The 12841-nt window shown below is 39.4% G+C and overlaps 1 protein-coding gene across 8 annotated transcripts in view; it reads right to left on the reverse strand.

Annotated features, from left to right (window-relative positions):
• Positions 1-12841, reverse strand: part of YAP1 (Yes1 associated transcriptional regulator) — a 97535-nt gene that overhangs the window by 21783 nt on the left and 62911 nt on the right. The gene's annotated exons all lie outside the window — the stretch shown is intronic.

Below are 12841 nucleotides of genomic sequence, written 5' to 3' on the forward strand. Positions count from 1 at the left end.
GGTACAGATTTGGATCAGTCTGATAAAGGGCAGATAGTTCCAGAATAATCTCAGGCCATGAATTGCTTGCAATTTCTGATATACAGGGAATTTCAAAAAGATTGCCAATACTGCACAAGGATAAATCATGGAGAAGGTTTGAAATTGAAATCAACATTGTGTGATGAATATTTAGTGATATCCTTATTATCCTTATGTTGGAGACCAACTTCCAATATACCTTCAAGCAGAACAAAATGGCTTAATGAAAGGGAGAAACAAACTGAATTAAAAACAACTGGGGAGGAAAAAAAACAGGACAGAGACTCTGCAAACGTGGTTTATATCCAGCATTCTCAAAGTCTGTTTAAATTATCCAAGCAGTTGGGTAATAAGTCTGCTATTCCAATTACATGTTTTAGCCAACTAGGTTGCTCCTAGGTCATAGAAATAAAATACATTTAAGATAAATATAGGCTCATGTAGAAAATGTGCCAGTTTCCATTCTGGTTGTAAACAGACAACCATCAGCCAGTTCTACTGGGCTGTAGATCAATATGAGGCTTTTATATAGGCATGTGACAATAAAAACCAAACACTTTCAGTCCCTCAGCAGATTCTTAGCCAGGTCTATGATATACAATGATTAACATTTATGAGCACAGCTTCTCCAGTAACATCTCTGATGAAGAGAAATTAAGGCACAGAGTAGCACAAAAGTACTACTCAGCCTCTGCATTCTATAGGAGACTTCAAGGACTGTTTTGTCCTTGAAGTTCTTTAATAGAAAAAGGCAAAATAGAAAGAAAGAAAGAAAGAAAGAAAGAAAGAAAGAAAGAAAGAAAGAAAGAAAAAGAAAGAGTGGAAGCAAACACTTTTAAAAAATGTTGACAAATATCTCTGGGCAGTGTGTCTGAACTCTACAGCTTTCAACCTGTGAGCGAAATAGAAAAATAACATTAAGGGCTTTTTTTGTATAATAAAAATTTGTTCTAAAGAGAAAGCATTATTAACTGAACAGACTATCCAGTGAATAATTCTGTTGGGAAGGAAGGCAGGGATGTGAGACTAGAAAAACCATGCAAATTAAGTCTCAACTGGGCAAGCCTAGCATAGGAGCTCGTTTTTTGTATACTTTCAGTGCCACTTTAGAGGCTCAAAACATAAATGCTTTTTAAATGGTGCCTAAATTGAGGAGAAAGAAAAGTAAGTATGTAGTTCTTTATCTACTAGAACTTGGATTTATCTGTTTCCTGTTCTTTCTTTTCATGGGTATCAGAGAAGTATTTAAATATGGGGTTCTATACCACACAGGGCAAATAGCAAAGACCTCACAGGCAGACAAGAAGAAAACAAGTCTTTGTTTCACAAAGAAGGGGAAAGAAGGGATTTAGGGGGAAAAGGGATTTGGAAGAAGTAGTGAAGGGAACATGTTAGTAATACCCTGTTTACCTATCTTAGTTTCATGAAACCACCATACCTTTTAACAAACATAATTTTAGGAAAGAATGTTGTTTAGTAAGTTTCTTACTGCTCTAAAGCAGTACATATCCTGTTTAGAACCATCTGAAATTATCAAAATCCAAGCTATAAATGATCAAATCTACATACCCCACTCATTCTATCTGAAAGGTAATATTACAGTATTTTTATTTTTAAAAAATAATTCTGAAGACCAGAAATCTTGGAAACTATTAACTACTGATACAAAGAACAAAATCATAAACAAGGATATCCATGTGTAGTAAAAACGTGTTTCTTTAGAACTAAATCCAACTATGTTCAAAGGGCTTTACACTCCAGTAAGTTGTAAATAGGATTTCATGCCATGTCTATTAAACAAAGAACTGAGAAGGCTGTTTATTTGGACATTCACATTTTATACACTATGCCAGGTATGGACAGGCTAGAAAGGCACAAGTCAAGTCCCAATAGAAGAACGGAAGACTATGCTGCTTCAGATAGTCAATGAGATCATATGATCTAAAGTTTTCTCCAGGATTTCCATGCCCATATAGATGGAGGGGTACTGTTTTCAATACATTCTCAGAAGTATTAATGACCATACACGACTACCGTAATGCAAAACCAAGGAGTTTCTTCCTATTAGCCATTTGATATGATTATAATGCAGAGCAAATGTAGGCAGGCCCTGGGAATTTTTGTTTCTATATCATACAACTTTCTGTATTTGCATTAAGTCAATTAAAATTGGTTCCCTTCCCTTCCTCACTAATTAGGTTTAATATAATTTATCACCAAGCTGTTTGACTTTGCAGCATCAGCACTGGACACCAATTTAAATGGGCACTTTATAATTTGTGTTGTTGTGCAAGCATATCAGAACTTTTCTTGACCTTTGCTTTCATCCTCACATAGGATTTGTATACTACCCAAGAATAATTAAAACAGACTGTAAGTCTTCTGCACAGAATGGATGATACAACTGGCTGAAGAGTGGTTGTTTGCCAAAAAAGCCATGTTACTCCCAAAATTTTAATATAAATGAAGAAAACTCCTCTCCTCAAGCTGTATTCAGCTACTGATTTCTTGTTAAAAAGTACAGTATAATGTATTTTAGAACCTTGTGTCATGTTACTTAGTTCAGCATATTGTATATACCACATACCAAGTTCATGAACTAAGATGAGTTGCATGTTGTTATGCAAGCATATCAGAACTTTTGCAATTAAATTATGTTTTGTCAATAATTATGTAATTATTCCATTTTTAAAAAAAAATCTAATTTCTGTACCTACAATTGTGTCAGATTGCACATTTTTAAAAATCTGTAAACTACTCTTTGGATTCTGAGAATTTACTAGACATGCTTATGATTTCGGAATCTCTGTACTGTTAAGGCTAAGAACTTACTTTTTACGTTACTTGAAAAGTAACAAATCCTGTACAACACACTAACATGTCTTATTACTGTTACTAACCTGCACAGCATTTAAATATATTATTCACAAATTAAAAAACAGTTCAATCAAGGTATAAAGTATGAGTAAAATGACATATTTTAAAAATTTCTCAGTATTCTTAAAATGTAAACTGAAAACTTTTCAGGAATATATTTTTAAATAAAATATAAAGGAAAAAGACACTTCTAATTATGCATTCAGTTTTTGATAACAGAAGTCAAGTGTAAACTTGTTTTGTGGCTCAGCTGTTATAGCAAAGTATGCAACTAAGCACTGCAACCACTGACTGAAAAAAGTGAAGATGTGAACCCAAGGTCTGTATCTAGTTTTCTAAGCCATAATTTACAGAAAATAACAAGGATAGCTAGTGTTATTTTGCTGTCTGATACAAAGAAGACAGAACCCCATCTACTCCTTCTCTGTTTTACAGAGGTGCTGAGTAGACTGGGAGTGGAATTGTAGTACAACACTGGTGATGGGAAGGACTCTTCCCTGCATCCCCAGAGAGAAATGAGCTAGTTTAGCAAGAATTATAGTTCATCTTCTGTTCTCGAAACTATCAACAATATTTTAGAAAAGTTCTTTGTTGTTTATTCGTTGAGTCACTTCCGACTCTTCGTGACTTCATGGACCAGCCCACGCCAGAGCTTCCTGTCGGTCGTCAACACCCCCAGCTCCCCCAGGGACGAATCCATCACCTCTAGAATGTCATCCATCCACCTTGCCCTTGGTCGGCCCCTCTTCCTTTTGCCTTCCACTCTCCCTAGCATCAGCATCTTCTCCAGGGTGTCCTGTCTTCTCATTATGTGGCCAAAGTACTTCAGTTTTGCCTTTAATATCATTCCCTCAAGTGAGCAGTCTGGCTTTATGAAAAGTTCTACAAATCTGAAATGTAGCTTTAAAAACATGAAGATTGTTAGCAAAACCAGACACTTATTTATGTGAGAATACAGCCCTTTACATACATTACCAAAGCATTATACTTGCCATTTCTCCTATTTTGATTTTGTTTGGATGATGTTTTGAAAAAAGTTTGATCACGTCTACATAGACTAATACCCTAGTCACTGTCTCTATGAAGACAGTATCAGCAGGATTACTTTGTCAAGCACTAAAACAGGAATAGCCAATCTTTTTTTTGCTCCCAAGGACTCACTGGATGCCAGGTTAGGTCTTGAGGAACAGGCATGTGCAAGTGAGAACCTGTGTGCATACTCCTGCACATTTTGCTCACCAAAACATACACTTACATTGCTTGCTACAACCTGCTTGCCTCCTTCTCCATTTCTTGCTACTCCTGCTACCTCCACTTCCTCCCCCTCCTCCATAGCAATGCTTTATCTCTTTACTGCTGCCATGCTATACAGAAAACTCTGGACAAATAATTTGCTCGAAATTCTCTATCTGCCTTTCAAGAGCCACAGTTGGGTCAGTTGGAAACTTTCCCATTAAAGCTGAACTGACTGGAAGATGCGAGTGAGATGCTGCATTTCATTACTGATATTTAGTTCTGTAAGAACAATATAAGGAAATACAGATGTGTCTTTATTTCATTAACTGGCAAGGAAGAAATACTCTATGATGGCCAAGATTCAATACATTTGATTTCCAGAATGCTTGAACAATGGGATACATATTATAGCTGCTTATTTTGATTAAATTCTGAATCTTGTGTTGTCATAGATGGTTTCTGCAGTACAGGTCCCAGTCCAGTCCTTTCTTTCTGTTTACTGTGATATTTAGCCTCTTCCTTGTTTCTTAACAGAAGGGCTCACCTGGGATTATTTTCAGTAAATTAGTAAAGATAAATCAGTAAATATAAATTATTATGCTATAGAAAGGCTCATCCATTCTTGTCAAACAGATAAAATCTTCCTAGGTAAACTCCAGAATCCTCTACTTTTAACACAGAATTGTAACCAACCATTTTTAAGACTGATGGGGTATTAAGGAATCAAGAAACAGGGCAGTCACAAAAATAATGCTTTTGGGAGATGAAGCAACCTTTCCTATCCAATGCATCTAGATCAGGGCTTCTCAACCAGGGTTCCGTGGAAGACTAGGGTTCTGCGAGAGGTCACTAGGGGTTCCTTGGGAGATCATGATTTATTTAAAAATTTATTTCAAATTCAAGCAACTTCACATTAAAGAGGTAAGTTTCATTCTTTATTTTTAGTTTAAGAACACTGTTAATGCATATATACAGGCCTACACATGAAACAAATACTGCGATTTTGTAATTTCTGGCCTATATTTGAGCCTGAATTTGCAAGGGTTCCCCGGGGCCTGAAAAATATTTCAAGGGTTCCTCCAGGGTCGAAAGGTTGAGAAAGGCTTATCTAGAGGCAGAAGGTCTGTAACTTCCATACTATGTATGTAATACATCAAGAAATTAACGTTCACATTCATGGCATGCAAAATCTGGGAGGGCCACCTTGTGTTGGCATGACAGAAGGACTATCTTTAGTTTAAAAACAGCCACCATCACCTTAGGTCCAGCAATTTAGATCCCAAGTTTCTCTTCCCTCAAGCAGGGGAGGGGGTGAGAAAATGATCTTTAACAATTAGTCCTTCCATCTGCAATATTTCATGGCACCTCTCTCACCACTCCAGCAGAATGGACAGAAAATGTATGTAACCTCCACCCTTTTCTGCACAAGTTCACCAAGAGAAAAATTAGAATCCAAGCAATTAATTTTGACTTTTACTCTGGCCTTGAAGCCGGAGGAGGCACTCATATAGCTGAAGTTGTAAGGGGTACAGTTTCCTTGGCATAGAAATCTGCAATACATTTGTCATTAGCACAGAAAACTTTAGTTTTCAAGGAAGCCTCCTTTCTCTGTTCAATAGCAGCCTATCTCATATTTGCCATCATAGTTCAGGGAAGCCCTTGTGTTTAGTTTTCTCTTTTCTTGCTCCCTTTAGCTGAGTAGCTTTTTTTTTTTGAGCGAACAGGCCTGGAACAGATTAAAAGCCCAACCACAAAATAATAATAAAAGAAACTTCTGGCGTTTAGTCAAACTTCTCCTGACTAAGCATAGACAGTGGGCCCAAAAAGGGAAACTATGCAGTTTCAAAAATAAAACAGTTAATATCATGCATTTCTCTTTTAGAAGCTGAAGATTTTATTTTAACTGATGTCGCCATTTAGGGATCTTAGAAAACAATGGAATACTTAAGCCAAGTAGTTGTGCCCCTCCACATAAGGCAACACCACTGAGTACTACCCTGTTTCCTGAAGGAAGTATTTTTAGTGTCTGACCTTTGTTTCACTGTTTAAGTATAGATACATTTTAGCAAGTCTCACAAGTAAAGGGTGGGGAGAAGAAGAGAGGAAAGAAGAAAATAATTGCCAGGGAAAAAAGGAGCAAAACAAAAAGTTTCTTGCCAAATCATCAACTAACAGCCCAAATGTGATAGTTAGCAGCTCACCCACCCTTTCCCTGGAAAAGTACCCTTCCCTGACTCTGTCCAAATATGGTTCACTTTCCACAGTAAAACAGGTCAAGACTCAAAAATCATCACAACGAATATCAGAAGGACTACAACAGGGTTTCTCAACCTCAGCGACTTTAAGATGTGTGGACTTCAACTCCCAGAATTCCTCAGCCAGCATGAGATTGAGAAACACTGACCGACACAAATCCACCCCTTCCCTCCTATCCCAGCCCATTCTGGAGGCTTGACAGGTTCCGACTACAGAAGGGTTTTTTATCCATGGGATCCCCATCAAGTTCTCCTCAAGGTGGTTTATACAGCATCTGCCCCAGTATTTTTGGTACCAGCTGTGTGGTTTTAAGCTCAGTTTGGCATTTGTTCCATTTTATGATGCTGTTTAATTGTCCGACACTGCTTTTTATTCAATTGTTTTCAGCCTTCTGCCTATATTTTCAGAAAATATTGAAAGGCAGGACATTTTAAATAAAAAAATATTTTAATAATAATATTAATAATAATTTATTAAACTCTGGACAACTCACAACAATAAAAAATTACAATAAAATCAATAAAACATGAAAAATAAAGATAAAAGATGGCACGTGCAATGAAGCGGGAGAATGAATAAAATGTTCTAAAGTAGCACAAAATGTGTTCTTGAGGAGGTAACTATGTAAGCTTGCTAGGATTTCTTTTATGTAGGCCAAAATGGAAGATTTTGAAATTTGAGAGATGAAACCATCACATGTTCAGTGTGATGAAAGAAAGATATTGGGTCAAATTTTTGACTACTAATTCATCTATCACTGATACATTACTGCTTGCCTAAACAAGACAAACATTAGTATTTTAAAACTTTTCTTAAAAGGTTTTACAATAAATGAATATACCTTAAAAATATAATTATGAACTTAACTTCTCATGTTATTCTATTATATTTGCTAATATGGATATGAGAAATGCTAATAAACCTAGTAACCGACGTATCTCTAAAAATACAGAGACAAATATTGTCAGTGAATAGAAAAAAAAAAGTTATTAGTACAATTAAAATGCTGGTGATTGTTCTAATACATCAGGCAAAAATATCCTCAAAATATCCACTATGGTTAATTGAACTCATTCAGTTCCTAAAGACTTCATAAGATTGTATCTGCTTGCTCTACAGTAAGATCATTCAATGTTTCAAAACATACTTCTCTGAAAAACCCTAAGTAATGGCTTTATGATTTATATTTATATATATTAATTTATTTATAGAAAGCCAGTTTGGTTACAGGTAGTCTTCAACTTAACAACAATTGGGACCAGAATTTCTGTAGCTAAGCGATGCAGTTGTAAAACGCAACCACATCACTTAATGACGGCAGTCCCAGTTGCTGTCGTTAACTGAATCCCAAGGTCGTTAGGCGAGGCAACTTCCTGCTGGCTTCCCACAATCAAAGTCAATGGGGAAGCTGGCAGGAAGTTGTAAGTCCCAGGCCGGCAGGCAGGTAAGTGGCTGCTGCCAGGTGTGGGAGGAAGTAAGGGGACATGCAGGGGAGAGTTGGGGAGGGCACACGAGAGGCGCCATGCAGAATGGGGATGGTGCACGGGGATGCATGAGTGGCTAGCGCGGCATGAGCGTAGAGGGGCCGGAGAGGGTGTGCGGGTAGGGAAACTTACCCTAGCAACTTGTGACCTTCCCTGCCAGCTTCCCTGCTGACTTTCTGAGGAAGCCAATGGGGATGGTTGCAAATGGCAATCACACTATCGTAGAATGCTTGGCAACTGGTTGTAAATGCAAATGGGTTGCCAAGCACCCACATCACGTGACCACATGGGTGCTGGGACAGCCACAACTCAGACGATCAGTCATAATCACATTTGTTCAGCACTGTCTAACTCTGAACAGTCGCGGAATGAATGGTCGTAGGCCGAGGGGTACCTGTAGTAGTTAAGGCACTGGGCTAGAAAGCAGGAGACCATGAGTTCTAGTCCCACCTTAGGCACAAAGCCAGCTGGATGACCTTGGGCCAGTCCCTCTCTCTCAGCATCTAGGAAAGAGGCAAGGGCAGACCACTTCTACGGAAACTGCAGGGACTAGTCCAGGTAGTCACTAGGAGTCTAGACAGACTTGTTGTTGTTTATTCGTTTAGTCGCTTCCGACTCTTCGTGACTTCATGGACCAGCCCACGCCAGAGCTTCCTGTCGGTCGTCAACACCCCCAGCTCCCCCAGGGACGAGTCCGTCACCTCTAGAATATCATCCATCCATCTTGCCCTTGGTCGGCCCCTCTTCCTTTTGCCTTCCACTCTCCCTAGCATCAGCATCTTCTCCAGGGTGTCCTGTCTTCTCATTATGTGGCCGAAGTATTTCAGTTTTGCCTTTAATATCATTCCCTCAAGTGAGCAGTCTGGCTTGATTTCCTGGAGGATGGACTGGTTGGATCTTCTTGCAGTCCAAGGCACTCTCAGAATTTTCCTCCAACACCACAGTTCAAAAGCATCGATCTTCCTTCGCTCAGCCTTCCTTATGGTCCAGCTCTCGCAGCCATATGTTACTACAGGGAACACCATTGCTTTAACTATGCGGGCCTTTGTTGTCAGTGTGATGTCTCTGCTCTTAACTATTTTATCGAGATTTGTCATTGCTCTTCTTCCAAGGATTAAGCGTCTTCTGATTTCCTGACTGCAGTCAGCATCTGCAGTAATCTTTGCGCCTAGGAATACAAAGTCTTTCACTGCTTCTACATTTTCTCCCTCTATTTGCCAGTTATCAATCAAGCTGGTTGCCATAATCTTGGTTTTTTTGAGGTTTAGCTGCAAACCAGCTTTTGCACTTTCTTCTTTCACCTTCATCATAAGGCTCCTCAGTTCCTCTTCACTTTCAGCCATCAAAGTGGTATCATCTGCATATCTGAGATTGTTAATGTTTCTTCCAGAGATTTTAACTCCAGCCTTGGATTCCTCAAGGCCAGCTTGTCGCATGATGTGTTCTGCATACAAGTTGAATAGATAGGGTGAGAGTATACAGCCCTGCCGTACTCCTTTCCCAATCTTAAACCAGTCTGTTGTTCCGTGGTCTGTTCTTACTGTTGCTACTTGGTCGTTATACAGATTCTTCAGGAGGCATACAAGATGACTTGGTATCCCCATACCACTAAGGACTTGCCACAATTTGTTATGGTCCACACAGTCAAAGGCTTTAGAATAGTCAATAAAACAGAAATAGATGTTTTTCTGAAACTCCCTGGCTTTTTCCATTATCCAGCGGATATTGGCAATTTGGTCCCTAGTTCCTCTGCCTTTTCTAAACCCAGCTTGTACATCTGGCAATTCTCGCTCCATGAACTGCTGAAGTCTACCTTGCAGGATCTTGAGCATTACCTTACTGGCATGTGAAATGAGTGCCACTGTTCGATAGTTTGAACATTCTTTAGTGTTTCCCTTTTTTGGTATGGGGATATAAGTTGATTTTTTCCAGTCTGATGGCCATTCTTGTGTTTTCCAAATTTGCTGGCATATAGCATGCATTACCTTGACAGCATCATCTTGCAAGATTTTGAACAGTTCAGCTGGGATGCCGTCGTCTCCTGTTGCCTTGTTATTAGCAATGCTTCTTAAGGCCCACTCAACCTCACTCTTCAGGATGTCTGGCTCTAGCTCACCGACCACACTGTCAAAGCTATCCCCGATATTGTTATCCTTCCTATACAGGTCTTCCGTATATTCTTGCCACCTTTTCTTGATCTCTTCTTCTTCTGTTAGGTCCTTGCCATCTTTGTTTTTGATCATACCCATTTTGGCCTGGAATTTACCTCCAATGTTTCTAATTTTCTGGAAGAGGTCTCTTGTCCTTCCTATTCTATTGTCTTCTTCCACTTCTGCGCATTGCTTGTTTAAAAATAATTCCTTATCTCTTCTGGCTAACCTCTGGAATTTTGCATTTAATTGGGCATATCTCCCCCTATCACTGTTGCCTTTTGCTTTCCTTCTTTCTTGGGCTACTTCTAGTGTCTCAGCAGACAGCCATTTTGCCTTCTTGGTTTTCTCTTTCTTTGGGATGTATTTTGTTGCCGCCTCCTGAACAATGCTGCCAACTTCTGTCCAGAGTTCTTCCGGGACCCTATCTACTAAGTCCAGTCCCTTAAATCTATTCTTCACCTCCACTGCATATTCCTTAGGAATATTAGTGAGCTCATATCTAGCTGATCTGTGGGTCTTCCCTAATCTCTTTAGTCTGATCCTAAATTGTGCAAGAAGAAGTTCGTGATCTGAACTACAGTCAGCTCCAGGCCTTGTTTTTACCGACTGTACAGATGTCCGCCACCTTTGGCTGCAAAGGATGTAATCAATCTGATTTCGGTGTTGTCCATCTGGTGAAGTCCATGTATAAAGCCGTCTCTTAGGTTGTTGGAAGAGAGTGTTTGTTATGCAGAGTGAATTGTCTTGGCAAAATTCTATCAGCCTGCGTCCTGCTTCGTTTTGTTCTCCCAGGCCATACTTACCTGTAATTCGAGGTGTCATTTGACTGCCCACCTTAGCATTCCAGTCTCCTGTGATGAAAATAACATCTCTTTTAGGCGTGTTGTCCAGTAGGTGCTGCAGATCCTCATAGAACTGCTCTACTTCAGCTTCTTCAGCATTTGTGGTTGGGGCGTATATTTGGATCACTGTGATGTTAGATGGCTTGCCCTGAATTCGAATTGAGATCATTCTGTCGTTTTTTGGGTTGTATCCGAGCACTGCTTTAGCCACTTTACTATTAATTATGAAGGCTACTCCATTTCTTCTGTGGTCCTCTTGTCCGCAGTAGTAGATCTGGTGGTCATTTGATGTGAAGTGGCCCATTCCAGTCCATTTCAGTTCACTGACGCCCAAAATGTCTATCTTTAATCTTGACATCTCACCAATAACCACATCCAATTTGCCCTGGCTCATAGATCTTACATTCCAGGTTCCGATGGTGTGTTGATCCTTAGAACATCGGATTCGCCGTTCACCACCAGCACCGTCGGCCGCTAGCCGTCCTTTCGGCTTTGAGCTAGCTGCGTCATCACGTCTGGGGCTAGTTGAGCTCATCCTCTGTTCCTCCCCAGTAGCATTTTGACCATCTTCCGACCTGGGGGTCTCATCTTCCGATGGTATACCGACATATCTCTGGTTGTACTGATCCATTTAGTTTTCACGGCAAGAATACTGAGGTGGGTTGCCATTACCTTCCCCAGGGATCGCATTTAGTCTGACCTCTCTGTCATGACCTTCCCGTCTTGGGTGGCCCTTCACGGTTTAGCTCATGGCATCATTGAGGTGCTCAAGCTCCAGCACCACGACAAGGTAACGATCCTTTGCTGAAGAGACAGACTTGAAGACACCAAAAAAAAAGGCTTTATAGATATGTACCATTTAAAAGACTCAGCAGATGGCAGCACCTGAATGATTTTATCTAGAAGCTAAGCAGGCTCAGGCCTCATTAGTACATGAATGAAAGACCACCAAGAAATCCCAGTGGTAGGTTAGGCTGGGAAGCCGAAACAACATCCTTGAAGAAGGCAATGGAAAATTACTTCTATATGCTATCAAGCCAACTACACAGACATGTAGTTGTCTGTGTAGTCAAAGGAATAGAACCAAGAATTCACTTGAAGGAGACATCACCTTTTTACCTTCTCAAATGAAGGTACACATCAATCATTGGAAACTAAGAGTATGTATTCAACACAAATACATTTGAAAAGCAATCTTATGGTTGCAATGAAAACATGAAAATATTGACCACTAATCTAGGTTGCTAGGAAAAAGGCAAAGGATAACATATCTAGTACCAGGCAGTCATGCTATCTGCAGGGAAGTGATCTGAACAGGTGGAAATATCCACATTAAGAACCTGCAGATGAAATGTAGGCATCCATAATGCTTCGGACAGAAACTTTTTATAGTAAAAAGAAACTTGCTTTTTATAGTAATAAAAATAATAGGCAATGATATGTCGCTTAGGTTTGAGGATTAAAACAGTCTTTCATCTCCTTTCTTTATTACATAACAAAAAACGGGAAGATTTTAGTGGAAGGGGATATTCCTTTTCCTTTCCACGCTCTTGAAACTTCAGCTATCCTGCAGATCTGAACAAAAGCATTCTTATTAAAGAAACAGGCATAATGTAATATTTTACTGCGATTTCTTTATTGTTTCCTGTATTAGCTGCATAGCACCTTTGACTGTTTCAATTCCAAACAAATGTTCGCTACAATTTTAAGGCACAGCTTAGGAAGCCCAATCAAGCACTGTAAGACTACTATCTGGAATACATGTACACAGGATTGCAGTGGACATGAGAAATGTTACAAATCACTCATCCTTTACTGGGGAAAACTGAAACTTTTCCATAATTTTGCTTCTTCTGCATTAGCAGTTGTTTAAAAGTGAAACAAGATTGAAATCTGACTTTTTCCAGTAACCTATATATCAAGAAAATTCATCCGAAAGGATGAAGTATGAAGTGATAACACTTATTGCATC

Source organism: Candoia aspera, chromosome 5 (genome assembly GCF_035149785.1).
Source record: "Candoia aspera isolate rCanAsp1 chromosome 5, rCanAsp1.hap2, whole genome shotgun sequence".
Classification (NCBI taxonomy): domain Eukaryota; kingdom Metazoa; phylum Chordata; class Lepidosauria; order Squamata; family Boidae; genus Candoia; species Candoia aspera.